General features: G+C 39.7%; 1 long non-coding RNA gene across 1 annotated transcript in view; it reads left to right on the forward strand.

Moving 5' to 3' along the window:
• Window positions 1–529: 529 nt before the first annotated feature.
• The window catches only part of LOC309487041, a 97,067-nt gene continuing 82,256 nt past the window's right edge, over window positions 530–15,340 (forward strand). The window contains exon 1 of the long non-coding RNA XR_014201726.1: window positions 530–630. This is a non-coding gene — a long non-coding RNA (uncharacterized lncRNA). The remainder of the gene's footprint in view (window positions 631–15,340) is intronic.

Here is a 15,340-nt window from a genome sequence, read left to right on the forward strand (position 1 = left end):
TCTGACGAGTCGCTTAGCCACCAGTGGTCATTGTATTGTATACACACACACACACACACACACACACACACACACACACACACACACACACACACACACACACACACACAGAGACGCACACTCACTCACACACACACACAAACAAACATGGGTTTCCATGTTTTATGGGGACACTCCATAGACATAATGGTTTTTATACTGTACAAACTATCCCCCTACCCCGCCCATCACAGAAAACGTTCTGCTATTTTAGATTTTCAAAAGTGATCATTCTGTATGATTTATAACCTAAAAGGTAAAAATGTACCGGTATTACGATACTTTTGGGGACATTTTGTCCCCTTAACGTAGGGAATACCAGGACAACACACACACACACACACGCACGCACGCACGCACGCACGCACGCACGCACGCACGCACGCACGCACGCACGCACGCACACACACACACACACACACACACACACACACACACACACACACACACACACACACACACACACACACACACACACAAAACTCTTTACTGAACAGTGAAGGCTGCTCTCCACATCAGTGTCTCCACCACCCTTTCAGATTTGTCCTCTCCATGACAAGCGATAGTCCCTAAATATAGAGTGCTATCAAGGTCAGTGGCTATTTTCTTCTGCTTAGGGTGGCCGTATAAGACGGTGTTATAAGAAAACAGATACTATGCTTTTCAAGTTCAAATTAACAGATAATGCCATTATCTGGAGTTTTATCAAGGTTGTTTGAGACTGGAAGGACAAAGGCTAACTGCGTGTTTTATGTTTATTCGGTTATAGTATACTCTCTTTGGATTAATTCTCTCTATAGGATCTTTGTTCCTGTTCCTGTCACTGCACATTTTCACAGTCTACAGTTAAATAACAAAATATAATAATTGTTGATTATTTTGATTACAGTTTTTTCCGATTGCTAAACGACAGTGGGCACAACTGGAGTCACATGTGCAAAACTCTAACTACAGTCTGCACAGCAGCAGTTCATGTGGACCAAACTCTAGTTCGTTTTTCATTGCTTGAACACAGTTTTCAAAACTCTACTTATCCCATGATTTTAACCACAACCTGCACAACACTGTGGATGTACAGCACTTTGTTCAAATGCTAACACACTGCTGTCAAAACTGTGAACCACACATTCAAAACAGAACAGATTTCAGCCTTGTGCCTTTCAAACACTGCTGATTGTGGCCTGATGCTATGAGAGGCAGGATTAGCCCCTCAATTATTTGTTCGAATTACAGTATGTCCTTTTACAGTTTTTCACAATTGTTTACACACAAATTCTGGTACTTGAGACACAATGACCACATCATGTAACACTTTACACTCAAATTGCAGTTCTAAAACACACCTTTTTCAAAACACTACACACAATTCTCTGCTTTTGGCACAATTTTCATGCAGAAAATTTAGGGGGTTTGCCCATTGTGTGTGTGTTTTTGGATTTGTGGGTAGAGTTCTGCGAATATGAGGCATGCTTTCAGAAAATGTGTGTAAACAATCGAGAAAAACTGTAGTGTCTACCTTTTTTTTCTCATTACTGTAATTCCATAAATTACTACAGACTATTGAAGCAACTGCTAATTTTCATTTACCTTAAAGAATTGTTATGTTCTAAAGATTTAAATAAATCATGTGAAAGAATGTCACTCTTTTCTTTGAAGAAAATACTTTGTATGAAGTCACTGAAATTGTTCAAACTGTAAAGATGAAAAGTTAGTATTTTCTGTATTGGTGTTTGATGCTAGTGTTTTTACTCTCAGTGTGTTCTGTGTGACAGTGTGTGTTATCTCAGTGAGGGTTGTGTATAGTGTTTGGCTGCACTGAGCCTGTTTTGAGCCATGTGTTAAGAGTTGTGTTGCTTGGAGTGAGTTTTGCAGGTGATGTGAACTGTTTAGCTCAGGTGACTGTTGGTAGTGCAGACTGTAGTTAGAGTTTTGCACATGTAGCTCCAGTTGTGCTCACTGTCGTTTAGCAATCGAAAAAAACTGTAATTTAAACTGTTTATTGAGTATTGGTTGACATTTTACTGTTGACGCAGTTTTATAACCCATTTAAGGCCACACATTTACAACAACTGAGGGGATTTTAGAAACCTCCTTTCATGATGAACCTAAATGCCTTGATATTCTTCAAGCTGTTACGGACAGCACTGAGCACAGCGATTGATCCAAATGCAGTTTATTGACAGCACAATTCAAAGCCACAGTCCATAAATCTGGCAGATGGTCAGAGCACAGTTAATCAGTCCAAACAAACATACAGATCCAGAGGGCAAGACAGGAATGGAACATGGGCAGCAATCAAACACCAGGAAACACTCAGTAATACTGTGAAACACAAGTCAAGACTTCACGAAGTTACAAACGACTGAACTGGTAAATAGGCAAAGAGATAATGAGGTTATGAGAAACAGCTGCACATGATTACACTGATGACAGACAAAGAACTATGGGAAACTGAGTCCAAGATGGCGGAAGAGCGAGTGGTAAGAGTGCCCTCTGCTGGCATACAAATATACTCGCAGCTGACGGATGTAACGCAAGCGCAATCAAAGAACGAACTGGTGTGACATCATTTCGAACTAAATCAGGGCAAAACTAAGTTTGTGTGGAGTTAATTTTGAGCGTTTAAAACTTTGCCGAAATGTTTATTGTGGAGCTAGTGCAAACAGATCCAAATCACTATGATCAGATGCTTTCTTAAAGGTGCAGTCTGTAAGAGTGACAGCTAGTGGTCGAAATAGGTACTGCAGTCCAAATTCAAAATACTGGAGATTGTTGTTTCCCCCGCCCCCTCCTCCTCAGACTCAACGCTCATGTGGGTTGCCAGTTTGAGGACACACAACAGGAACGAGCGCAATTGGAAATGAAAGCCGAGGAGACTCACACACTGTAAGTTGATGAGTTGATTTATCCAAGTTTTAATATGCTCTCATTCATAGAGATTCTTAGATGGATACCAAGGTTTTAGGTTGGCTAGAATCTGCAATCTCTGACCCAGTTTGTTTGCTGGCTGAAATACGCTGTGTTTCCTGCCAACTGGCATCCCGGGTGTTGGGTGAACTGGCAGTGGGCGAGATCAAACACACCAAAACAAAAACAGACATTCCAACACGGAACGCACATTTCAAAGTAAAATAATTGGCTTTAACAGTGTTTTTCAGAGAAATGAGTATGTGAACTCATCATGTTTCCTAAATATCTGCAAACATATGGTATTTTTATGCTTAAGTAGAGTGAAAAAGTTACATACAGCACCTTTAACTGCTGTTTTTCTCAGTACTTTCTTTTTTGTTGTGTGTTTATTTTGTCATTCAGAGAAAAGCATGCAGCACATTTTTACATATTCATCTAAGTATCTAGTATATTGGGGCCATAAAAAACAACAACTCTTACTGGGCATAAAATCTCTGTAGCCTCTTGTGACTTATTCTACGCAATCTGAAGTTGTTTGGGTATCACCTCGATATGGACTGTTTAAGAGAACCTGTGCAGACAGCTTGTTTGACAGCCCAAAAACCATTACCTTTCTTCAGTCACCCCTCTTTGACTGCTACACACCTGCTAACGAGAGAACACATGCCCTCTCAAAGCCACATCTGCTTGTCAAGAAATGACACATTGTCATGTCTTTATTATTTGTGAATGATGTCTAAGCCGCTGGAACTGAAGGTGCTAGTGTGTTTGTGCGTAAATGAGCACTCTTGGCTTCTTGAGTGTTGCGCACACCCTTTTGAGGTTTGGATTAGTTAATCCATCATCACTCTCCAAGCTATATCAACAATGTTTTCTGAAGAAACTGGGTGGGGCAAAGCTTCAGCAGAAATATGATAGAGAATGAAAGAGAAAGCAAGGAATAGACATACTAAACCACGATCGAGCCAAACGTGACTACAATAAGATGGCCAAGTAAGTAAATTAGTTTAAAAGATGTGAATGCAAACAAACTGAGGTTTCACAGACTCCCTTCAGATTGGACATTTTGGGGTCAGGTATGCCAGCGTCAGGTCAGAGCCCTCCATACACAACACTGTCCACCAGGACACTACGATCTGTGGGAAGAATCAAAATAGCCATAATAGACAGTACATGATGCAATACTCTGGAGCCTTAAAGGAGAACTCCGGTCAATTTTAACATAATTTTGTAAATTTGGAGTGCTGTCAGTACAGAGAACAACGACAAAAATCGGTGTTGCCTACACCGTGTTATCCTCTTTTTAAAATTTGCACCCTGTTGACTTAAATGGGGCAAGTTTTAAACCTGCTTTTAGCCTCTTAATATCCTTGATGTGTCATTACAAGTGCCCAGCCATTGTGAGTGATTCCTTCAGAGTGAACACGGTGAATCTGACTGACTTCGACCGAAAACAGGAAGTAAATACAGGTATGTGCGCTGGCTGAATTAACATCACTTTTATTCATATCTTTCACATCTACTGCAGTCAGATTCACCGTGTTCACTCTGAAGGAATCACTCACAATGGCTGGGCACTTGTAATGACACATCAAGGATGTTAAGAGGCTAAAAGCAGGTTTAAAACTTGTCCCATTGAAGTCAACAGGGTGCAAATTTTAAAAAGAGGATAACACGGTGTAGGCAACACCGATCTTTGTCGTTGTTCTCTGTACTGACAGCACTCCAAATCTACAAAAAAATGAGCTCAATGTTAAAATTGACCGGAGTTCTCCTTTAATTGAGTTCTTAGTTGTTTCATTTAAGTAGCTCAGATATTTATCCTCAAATTCTATAGAAAGAATATAATCAAACAACTATTAAACAATCGTTAAGAAACAGCATAGAGCTAAAGTGGGTCGCATAGCTCAGGTCAGCTCAGTTGGGAAATTATATACATCAGATATCTAAGTATCTTGGCAAATGTGAGCACACTGTGAGACATTGTTGAGATCTTTTCTGAAACTCTAGGATATACATGTGTATACAATTAAAAAGAAGACAAGTGTGATCATACTTCTTTTCAAATCTGAGGATTCCAAACCTATGCATTTTATTAATAATTTCATAAGACCATGTTATATGTGTGTTTAGAGAAGGCTAATAAAAATGCTAATGAAATTATTCATGGCCCCTACACTGTAAAAAATATTCGTAATTTTAATGGTAAAAAACTGTAAAAAACCAATATACAGTGAAATATATACAGTGAAAAACTGTAATAGCTCTCACGGGACATTTCATGTAATTTGACAGTAAATAAAAATACTGTTAAATGTACGGACTTTGGAAGTACACTGTAAAAAAAAATCGTACCGTTGCATTTACCGTACCTTACCGTAAAAAATACGGTAACAATTTTTGTTTTACATCATTGCAAGTACACCTGGCTGCAGCCTGCAGATCGGGGCGGGGCTGCACCTGGGGCGGGGCTGCACGTGCAGCCCCGCCCATAACGCTTCTCATTGGTTAGGGGCAAAGTGATGACGTCGATCGAGGCGGGGCCGCACCTGGGGCTTCTCGTTGGTTAGTGGCACAGTAATGACGTCGACGCCACGGTAAACAGGAAATGCGGTTGAAAACTCATGCGCCATATCGCGCTGACAGCGCATGCGTCGTATTTGCGTTAAGTGGTGACGTCACGCGTCTTAAAAACGCTTGCGCAAATTTGAAATAATACTTTAATAAAATGATAAAGTATTAAAACAACTCTAAAGTAATAATGAAAGCAGCAAAAAGTAGTTGAGCATATATCCATAGTTTTAACTATGTCTGATCTAAGGTAAACATAAGGAATTACAGAGTATAGGCTATATATTGTGCAATATCTGTGTAGTATTTTAAAAGTTTTTTTACATTCTGTTGCACTTCACTGTGTAAATTACAAAATTACTGTAAACATTAATGGCACCTTATGTGTGTGTGTGTGTGAGTGTGTGTGTGTGTGTGTGTACGTACGTGTGTGAGTGTACGTACGTGTGTGTGTGTGTGAGTGTATGTACGTACGTACGTGTGTGTGTGAGTGTACGTGTGTGTGAGTGTACGTGTGTGTGTACGTACGCGTCTGTCTGTGTGTATACGTATGCGTGTGTGTACGTACGCATGTGTGTGTACGGTTGATGTACGTGATTATCTGTATGTGTGCATATACACTCACACACGTACGTACACTCACACACGTACGTACACTCTCACACACACACACACACACACACACACACACACACACACACGTACGTACACTCACTCACACACACGTACACACACACGTACGTACACTCACACACACGTACGTACGTACACTCACTCACACACGTACGTACACTCAGACACACACGTACGTACGTGCGTGAGTGTACGTACGTACGTGTGTGTGTGCGTGTGTGTGTACGTACACGTCTGTCTGTGTGTATACGTATGCGTGTGTGTGTACGGTTGATGCTCAAACACGTACGTACACTCACACACATACGTACACTCACACACGTATGTACACTCACACGTACGTACACTCACACACGTACGTACACTCACACACACGTACGTACACTCACAAACACTCACACACGCACGTACACTCACACACGTACGTACACTCACAAACACACACACACGTACGTACACTCACAAACACACACACGTACGTACACTTACAAACACTCACACACGTACGTACACTCACAAACACTCACACACGTACGTACACTCACAAACACTCACACACGTACGTACACTCACACACACTCACACACGTACGTACACTCACACACGTGTACACTCACACGCGTACGTACACTCACACACAATCTACTCAGCCTGAAAAAAAAAACAGTCAACCGAGCAATAGCCCTCAACCTCCTTCTCAGAATAAAGTCCCCGCAGGACTCCGCTTCGGCCATCACCCACAGACCCAGGTGGGCAGTCCTTGTATACTTCAGTGCAGTGCAAGCACAGAGTCAGCGAGTAGGGCACCCGGAACTCTTGCCTATATTGTCTGGAAAATGCACTCCAGTTCACAACACCTAATTTAGATAAAATACAGAACAAACAATATTGAATAATTTTAATGTGTGTGTACGGTTGATGTACGTGATTATCTGTATGTGTGCATATACACTCACACACGTACGTACACTCACACACGTACGTACACTCTCACACACACACACACACACACACGTACGTACACTCACTCACACACACGTACACACACACGTACGTACACTCACACACACGTACGTACGTACACTCACTCACACACGTACGTACACTCACACACACACGTACGTACGTGCGTGAGTGTACGTACGTACGTGTGTGTGTGCGTGTGTGTGTACGTACGCGTCTGTCTGTGTGTATACGTATGCGTGTGTGTGTACGGTTGATGCTCAAACACGTACGTACACTCACACACATACGTACACTCACACACGTATGTACACTCACACGTACGTACACTCACACACGTACGTACACTCACACACACGTACGTACACTCACAAACACTCACACACGCACGTACACTCACACACGTACGTACACTCACAAACACACACACACACGTACGTACACTCACAAACACACACACGTACGTACACTTACAAACACTCACACACGTACGTACACTCACAAACACTCACACACGTACGTACACTCACAAACACTCACACACGTACGTACACTCACACACACTCACACACGTACGTACACTCACACACGTGTACACTCACACGCGTACGTACACTCACACACAATCTACTCAGCCTGAAAAAAAAAACAGTCAACCGAGCAATAGCCCTCAACCTCCTTCTCAGAATAAAGTCCCCGCAGGACTCCGCTTCGGCCATCACCCACAGACCCAGGTGGGCAGTCCTTGTATACTTCAGTGCAGTGCAAGCACAGAGTCAGCGAGTAGGGCACCCGGAACTCTTGCCTATATTGTCTGGAAAATGCACTCCAGTTCACAACACCTAATTTAGATAAAATACAGAACAAACAATATTGAATAATTTTAAAGAGAGGCATTAACATAGTACAGAGTCATACAAGGAATTTCTTTTTTATACATTTTGAACATATTATAGGAAAATGTTAGACAAGATATGCTTGAGTGTTATTGGCTTTGTCTGTAAAGTACCTAAGAGACTTACTTTGTTTATGAACAACAAACTAGTTAAAAAAGTTTGTCAACACAAACTTTAATTTGGCTTGAAAAAGCCTATCCTAAAAGTTTGAAATAGTTTTAAAAGCTTGAAGGTTATTTTTATATATTTTTTTATATATATATACCTTATATTTATATATATTTATATATATTAATAACAATAATATCAAAATACATTTAATCAATGTATTCATAGAAAAAGAATATCCTACAATATATCTTTGTATATTAATATTAACTCTTAAATCCTAGCCTATATTTCTTCTCCTGGTTTAGTTTTGCCACTATATTTCTTTTTAAGGGCCTCTGTTGTTTTAACCTATGGTTTAACACTATATCCTAATCCCACCAAAACCACAGACACCACGCACACCACGCAAACGCGCGCACGCACACACACACACGCACGCACACACACACACACACACACACACACACACACACACACACACACACTTAGACCTACGCTGTCCTAGTTATTTGTGTGATATGATGAGTAAAGTTAGCATTACACGATCTCATTTTTACACCAATTAACATCACACTAAACGCCACTTCAGAATTAAAAATGGTAAAATAAAATGTAAATAAAATTAGAACAAAAAAAGAGTGTAGCTTGCCTGTAATGTACTCACCATGCAGCGATGAACATGAAAACATGCTAGAATCACGTCATGACTTCACGCCACTAACCAATGAGAAGAGATGTTGGCGGGAAGAGACGTGCAGCCCCGCCCCAGGTGCGACCCCGCCTCGATTGACGTCATCACTTGCCACTAACCAATGAGAAGCATTGTGGGCGGGGCTGCACGTGCAGCCCCGCCCCAGGTGCACCCCCGCCCAAATCTGCAGGCTGCAGCCAGGTGCTTCTCCATCATTGAACTAAAATTTACGGTAAAAAAACTGGCAGCTGTGGTTGCCAGTACTTTACCGTTAAAAAATATGGTAAAAATATTTATGTTTTACGGCATTTAACTAAAGTTTACAGAAAAAACAACTGCACGATTTAGACCAACACAGACATCAAGAATCAGCGTATGAATCTCAACAACGGTGACAATCAACTAAATAATCAGATAAAACTCTGAACATCACAAAACAAGCTACTAAAAGGTTGCAACAAAAACAATAGCAAAAATAAAAGCAGATAATAATAAAAGAAAATACTCATTTATTCATGCTGCAATGCATGCTGGGAGATATTGATGAGTTTTGATTGATGGCTCCCATCATGCACTACACTTTTATCATCACCGTTGTTGAGATTCATATGCTGATTCTTGATGTCTGTGTGTATACTGTATGTAAGATACAGTAGTTCAAACCTTTATTGTGCACAATGTTTTAAAAAAAAAAATAGATTATCACAACACTGATGGATCACATGCTGTAGAATCATAGGGCTACTACAACCAATAATGTCAAATTAATAATCCATATAATCAAAGATAAGGCTCTATTTTATGTCATCATCATCAACACATAACCAACGTCACCTGATTCATTTTCTCTCTGGTTTTCAGTTACAGCAGTAATAGAAAAACTAATGTTAGAAAGTCAAGGGTCAAGAGCCCAACTAAAGCAGTCACTGATCACCATCATGGTAACTTCAAATGAAACAATAAATCATCAACATCTAAACCTCTGTTAATTCTCAAACTGAGCTGTAGACTCCTGGCAGAAATAAAGTCAGTCTGGTTAGTAATAAGTGAAGCTGGTAATGCTGTTTGTGGAGTTGTTTAATCCTCTGATGAGATCTTCAGATATTTAATGTCTTCTTTTATCTTCAGTTGATCTAAGGCTGTGGCTGAAGTCAGTTGTAGTTCTTGTGTTTCTGCTCGTCGCTTCTCTTTTTTCTGTTCTTGTTGAAAACTAATGTCGGGTCGGTGAACATTAAATCATCATGTGGTTTACCGCCTGTATTATTATGGTGGCTATCAGTATATTACAAAAGTATAAAGCAGATTTTAATACTTTAGTGAAATTGAATGATAACGTTTATTGGTTAATGAACTATAAGGGTTGTCCTGTGAGAACTAAAAGGTTACTACCATTTTTTTTTTTACGGTAAAATACTGGCAACCAAACTGACTTTTTTTTGTTACCGTAAATTTCACCGTTTTTTTTACATTGTGTGTTTTTTTTTTGTTTTTTTTTTGCCTGTAAATTTAAGTTCCGTAAAACATAAAAGGTTGCCACCATATTTTTTACGATAAAATACTGGCAACCACAGCTGCCGTTTTTTTACTGTAAATTTCACAGGTTTTTTTTAACAGTGATAACTGCCCTGCACTCTAATGTCTGGTGTGGAGAACTGCCCATTCATGACTCTATTGTCCTCTCTCAACGAATGTTAGCACCTCTGCCGGTTTGAGACTTAATCTACATTATTCTTTTATCATTATTCTTTTGTTTTTATTCAGCCATTATTAAGCTTTATTCTGACATTAGATGGCTTGCCCATCAACACCACTTTCATTCCAGATTCAGTAATCCACCTGTAGTGGTTCCTTGCCACTGTTGCCTTGGCTTTTGGCTTGCTTAGTTGGGGACATTTAATATTCAACAAAGGTGGACGACGACGCAATTTTCTTCTAGAAACAAACTTTGTTGTATTATTTTCATGTTATCACTGAAGCTGCTTCGATGCAATCTGTATTGTAAAAAGCGCTATATAAATAAAGGTGACTTGACTTGATTAGTCTTTCTAAAAAATAAAAATAAAAAAGGGGAAAAAAAGGCATATTCTTGGGACCTTATGTGAATTCTTGTAACAAAATAGATTATGAAATAGATACTGTAGCTCCTGGCACAACAGGTGCATTTTAGTGGTTCTCAAATGTTTTCAGCGGGAGGCCCCCTTTGTGTAAGGTGCATCGCTTTGGGGCACCCCAAAAGAAAATTCACGACACAAAACAGCCTCAAACTTACAGTTTTAATTAAAACAAAAGCATGTTAAATTATACAATGCTGGAACATCAATTCTGTTGGTTGGTAGTTGGTAGAAATATCTCTGATGCTTGATCACACAATTTATGACAAATTCTATATTTTCATAAAATATGTCATGAAATGGTTTTGACAAGAAATGGTATTGCGTTGAAACTGATACTTTCAGAAACTTTTGTTTTGGAAAAGTGCAACAAAGTGTGACGTTGGCTTTTTTTTTTTTTTTACCTCTGTGGTAAAGGGCCAACCACCGACTGTCATGCAAAAATGAACAATGCAGAAATTACTTTTAATGTGATTTAAAAGTGCATTAAAAATAAAATCAACAGGCAAAGTCCTTAAACATGGAAAACAATAGAAATTACATAAAAGTTTGGAAGTAAGCCAATTTAAGTATATTTCCCCACAAAGATAAATGTTTTGCAGTATATCCCAAGCCTTGAGAGGACTGTGCGACACGAGCAGGACAGAGCCCATCTCTTGTCTAATATCTATTTTCTCCCAATGTTCCAAAGCAATGGATACTGATTGTAAAAGGTCAGAAGAGCAAATTTTATCTTCCACACAAGCAAGATATGAATAGCTATTTGATGCTGCGCTGGTGAAGAAAACAAAACTGAATTACCTGCGTGTGTGAAATTAGCTAAACTTGACGTGCCTTACCTTGTCCAACAAACAGAAACTGTCAAAAATGTATTTGACGTGAGATACAGATTGAAACTAACGAGATACAGTGTTTTTCACCTTTGTCATAGTAAAGGATGCGAATACAGGGATTAAAAGTGAACGAAACGGGAAAAGAAAGTAACGTTTATAATCCCTTTCGAAAGGATACGCGCAAGGATTTAGGAAAAGAAACAAGAGATTCCATGTCCAGAGGAACAGGCTAATTCATGGAATAGGTTATTGTTAATTTGTGAAAAAATCGTAAAACAGAATACTAAACCGACATATGGCTTAATTATAATTTATGGGCTCGCACGTAGGCCTACCTCTCTCTTTCGGCATCAATTCAAATGAATGGTTGTGATATAACATTTGGTTGCTAACCTTTCATTCCTTTTGTAAACAAAGCTTTGTACTTCTCGTGACTTTGTACTTCTTCTGATATCCTCGTAAAACAGTATTCACATGCACAAAAATGTGTTTTAGTGTATCACTGCCGGTGCTACTCGGCCACCGTGGCCAACACCTCGGCCAACACCTCCCTTCACAAAACATTAATTTACTATTCACAGTAAATGCAGATTAATATTTAACATTTAATTTACATATTTTGAATGCAATTACTTTTTTATTTTTAATACAAAATATTCTAGAACTTCTGTGCGGGCCCCCTAACGCCATCTAGCAGCCCCCAGTTTGAGAACCACTGCATTAGAGCTACCATTAGCATCAAGCTACATAACATTTAAAAGACTAATATTACGCTTTTACTCAGAACTCACTTTTAACCACCAATGAGTGTTTGTAATAACTTCCGATTGCAATTTAATGTGGATTTTGGTCATATAATGTTATTGAAATATGTTATAGTTAGCATTTTATATGGCGCTAAGCACTACACCTGCTTAGCATGTATAATAATAATAATAATAATTCATTACATTTATATAGCGCTTTTCTTGGCACTCAAAGCGCTTTACATAGAAGGGGGGAATCTCCTCAACCACCACCAATGTGCAGCATCCACTTGGATGATGCGACGGCAGCCATATTGCGCCAGAACGCCCACCACACACCAGCTTTCTGGTGGAGAGGAGACAGTGATGAAGCCAATCAGTATATGAGGATGATTAGGAGGCCATGATGGACAGAGGCCACTGGGCAAATTTGGCCAGGATGCCGGGGTTACACCCCTACTCTTTCGAAAGACATCCTGGGATTTTTAATGACCACAGAGAGTCAGGACCTCGGTTTTACGTCTCATCCGAAGGATGGTGCTCTTTGACAGTATAGTGTCCCCGTCACTACACTGGGGCTTTAGGACCCACACAGACCACAGGGTGAGCACCCCCTGCTGGCCTTCCTAACACCTCTTCCAGCAGCAACCTGGTTTTCTCAGGAGGTCTCCCATCCAGGTACTAACCAGGCTCAGCCCTGCTTAGCTTCAGTGGGCAACCGGTCTTGGGCTACAGGGTGACATGGCTGCTGACATACATGTATACTCAGGGCTTGAATTTCGGCGCGGGATTGCGGGTATTGCGCATAATTTTAATAATTCCCGCAGGTCTCCCACTTATAATGCGGGAAATTCCCGCAAACATTGATTCACTTTAACCTGTAGGTTGTATTAGTAAATTAATCCACACAGATTATAAAATCAAATCAGTCATTTTAGAACTGTCTGCGAGACGCAATTTCTCAAACAGTGCGAGTGATTCAGCGGTGCTGCGTCTTCTATCAGCTCGTTAAGCGCTGCAGGCGATAATTCACTCTCGCGTTTCGGGGGTGTCGGGATAGACGGAGTTGTCACTTGCATAATCGGGCCAGCATTGCATCATGAGTAACTAAAGTTTACCATTTGCACGTCTTTTTAAGTCTTACCAGTTTATGCATTCACGCGATTTTAAACTATTCGGTACTGTCTGAGAGATGGTTCTCTGCACACATACATAGAGTAAAGCCGCCTCACACACAGCTCGTGGGTAACCAAAGTTATTTTTCGTGGATTATATCGCTTTAACAGTCAAAAACATGCGAAAATTATGTCAATTTCGGTCTTGGTGAGTATCCTCTAAACACAGTCGGTTATGTCTTAAGCATAAATCGCACGTGACCGTATAATGAACACAGGATCCGTGCACTAGCTCTTAAAGGGACAGCAGCCATATGTGTCTGTCATTCATTTGGTTGTCAAAACAACAAAACATAGCTTTCATTTGAAGGAATCAGGATTAATAGCCTATGTATTTAATTTAGTCAGGACTAAAATACTACCCAGTGTTATTTTACATTTGATTACTTTATTCAGTCTCTGTATTTCTGAATACTAGTGTTAGACCCAAGCAAACACTTCTCTCTTTATTTCTCTTTATTGGTATCTTTATTCTATTGTATTTATTTGTGCTACTTTTTTCAATTTAATTCAAAGATTGAAATCAAGCTTCCTTGTGTTGTGTAAATTCTTAAGAACAAAATTACCCCATTGTAAAAATGCGATGAGTGAGCATACATTTAGGCGAGATAAATGTAATTTTAAAAGAAGTCTAAACTCCCCCCTCAAATAAAAAATCCCCCTCCATAAGAATCACCTAAGGGGGGATTTCCCCCCCATTTTCCAAAATGAAATTCAGGCCCTGATACTGTAAACATTCCTTATTCATATGAATATACCCCAAATCGTATGAAAATCACACACAACCCCTATCGCTATCGTGTTTATTCTCTTCGTTTTTGACGTATAGAAACGTTTCTTTGGCTTTGTTTATCACGGAGCTCAGAACAAGGAAGTGTACAGGACTGCATCATCCAGAAGGGCATGAATTATGGTCACATAAGTTGATTGACAGTTGTAGAGATCAAATAAGTGCTCAATGAGATGTGCGATGTGAATAAGAGTGTGATGTTTTAACGTGCAGTGAATGTTGAACAACAATAATCTGAGGCCTTCGGCGATCTTTGAACATAAAGGGTTTAAATAAATGCCACTTGTTTTTATGATTTGTTATTTAATTCAAATAACATTATACATTTTTATTCACATTCACATACATAAATGTGTCTAAATAACTTTTAGTGGGACATGATATACAAGCCTACATACCAAGAAATAACATCATCCCTATATATAAATTTAGCATGAACATTACACTCACAACGGGATGCCATAGAACATGCACAGGTACACACATGTTTGGCATGAAGCATACAGTCATTAGCTAACAATTTATATATACAAGTTGAAAAGTTGGTCGGACCGAGCACCACAACAAACGTCCCAACATCCCAATCAGCAGTATGATGGTGGAGGAGAGAGTGAGCAAGAGGGAGATTTGAAGAAAGACTGTTGAAAGAGAGATGAGTGACAATAGGAGGATCTTTGTTGACATCTTTGTACGCATGCGCGAGTGGTTGTGTGGCAACAAAACAAACAGTATTGCGGGCAGTAAAGACGCGACGAGCACTTTCAAGAGAGTTAGCGGGCGAAATCCACAATATATAAGCACTTTAACATCTGAAGACCGGAGGAGGTTTGGAGAGAAGCTCAAAATTTGTATTGGTGACAAAATCGAAGTT

The sequence above is a fragment of the Leuciscus leuciscus genome (genome assembly GCF_965113295.1).
Source record: "Leuciscus leuciscus genome assembly, chromosome: 22".
NCBI classification, from domain to species: domain Eukaryota; kingdom Metazoa; phylum Chordata; class Actinopteri; order Cypriniformes; family Leuciscidae; genus Leuciscus; species Leuciscus leuciscus.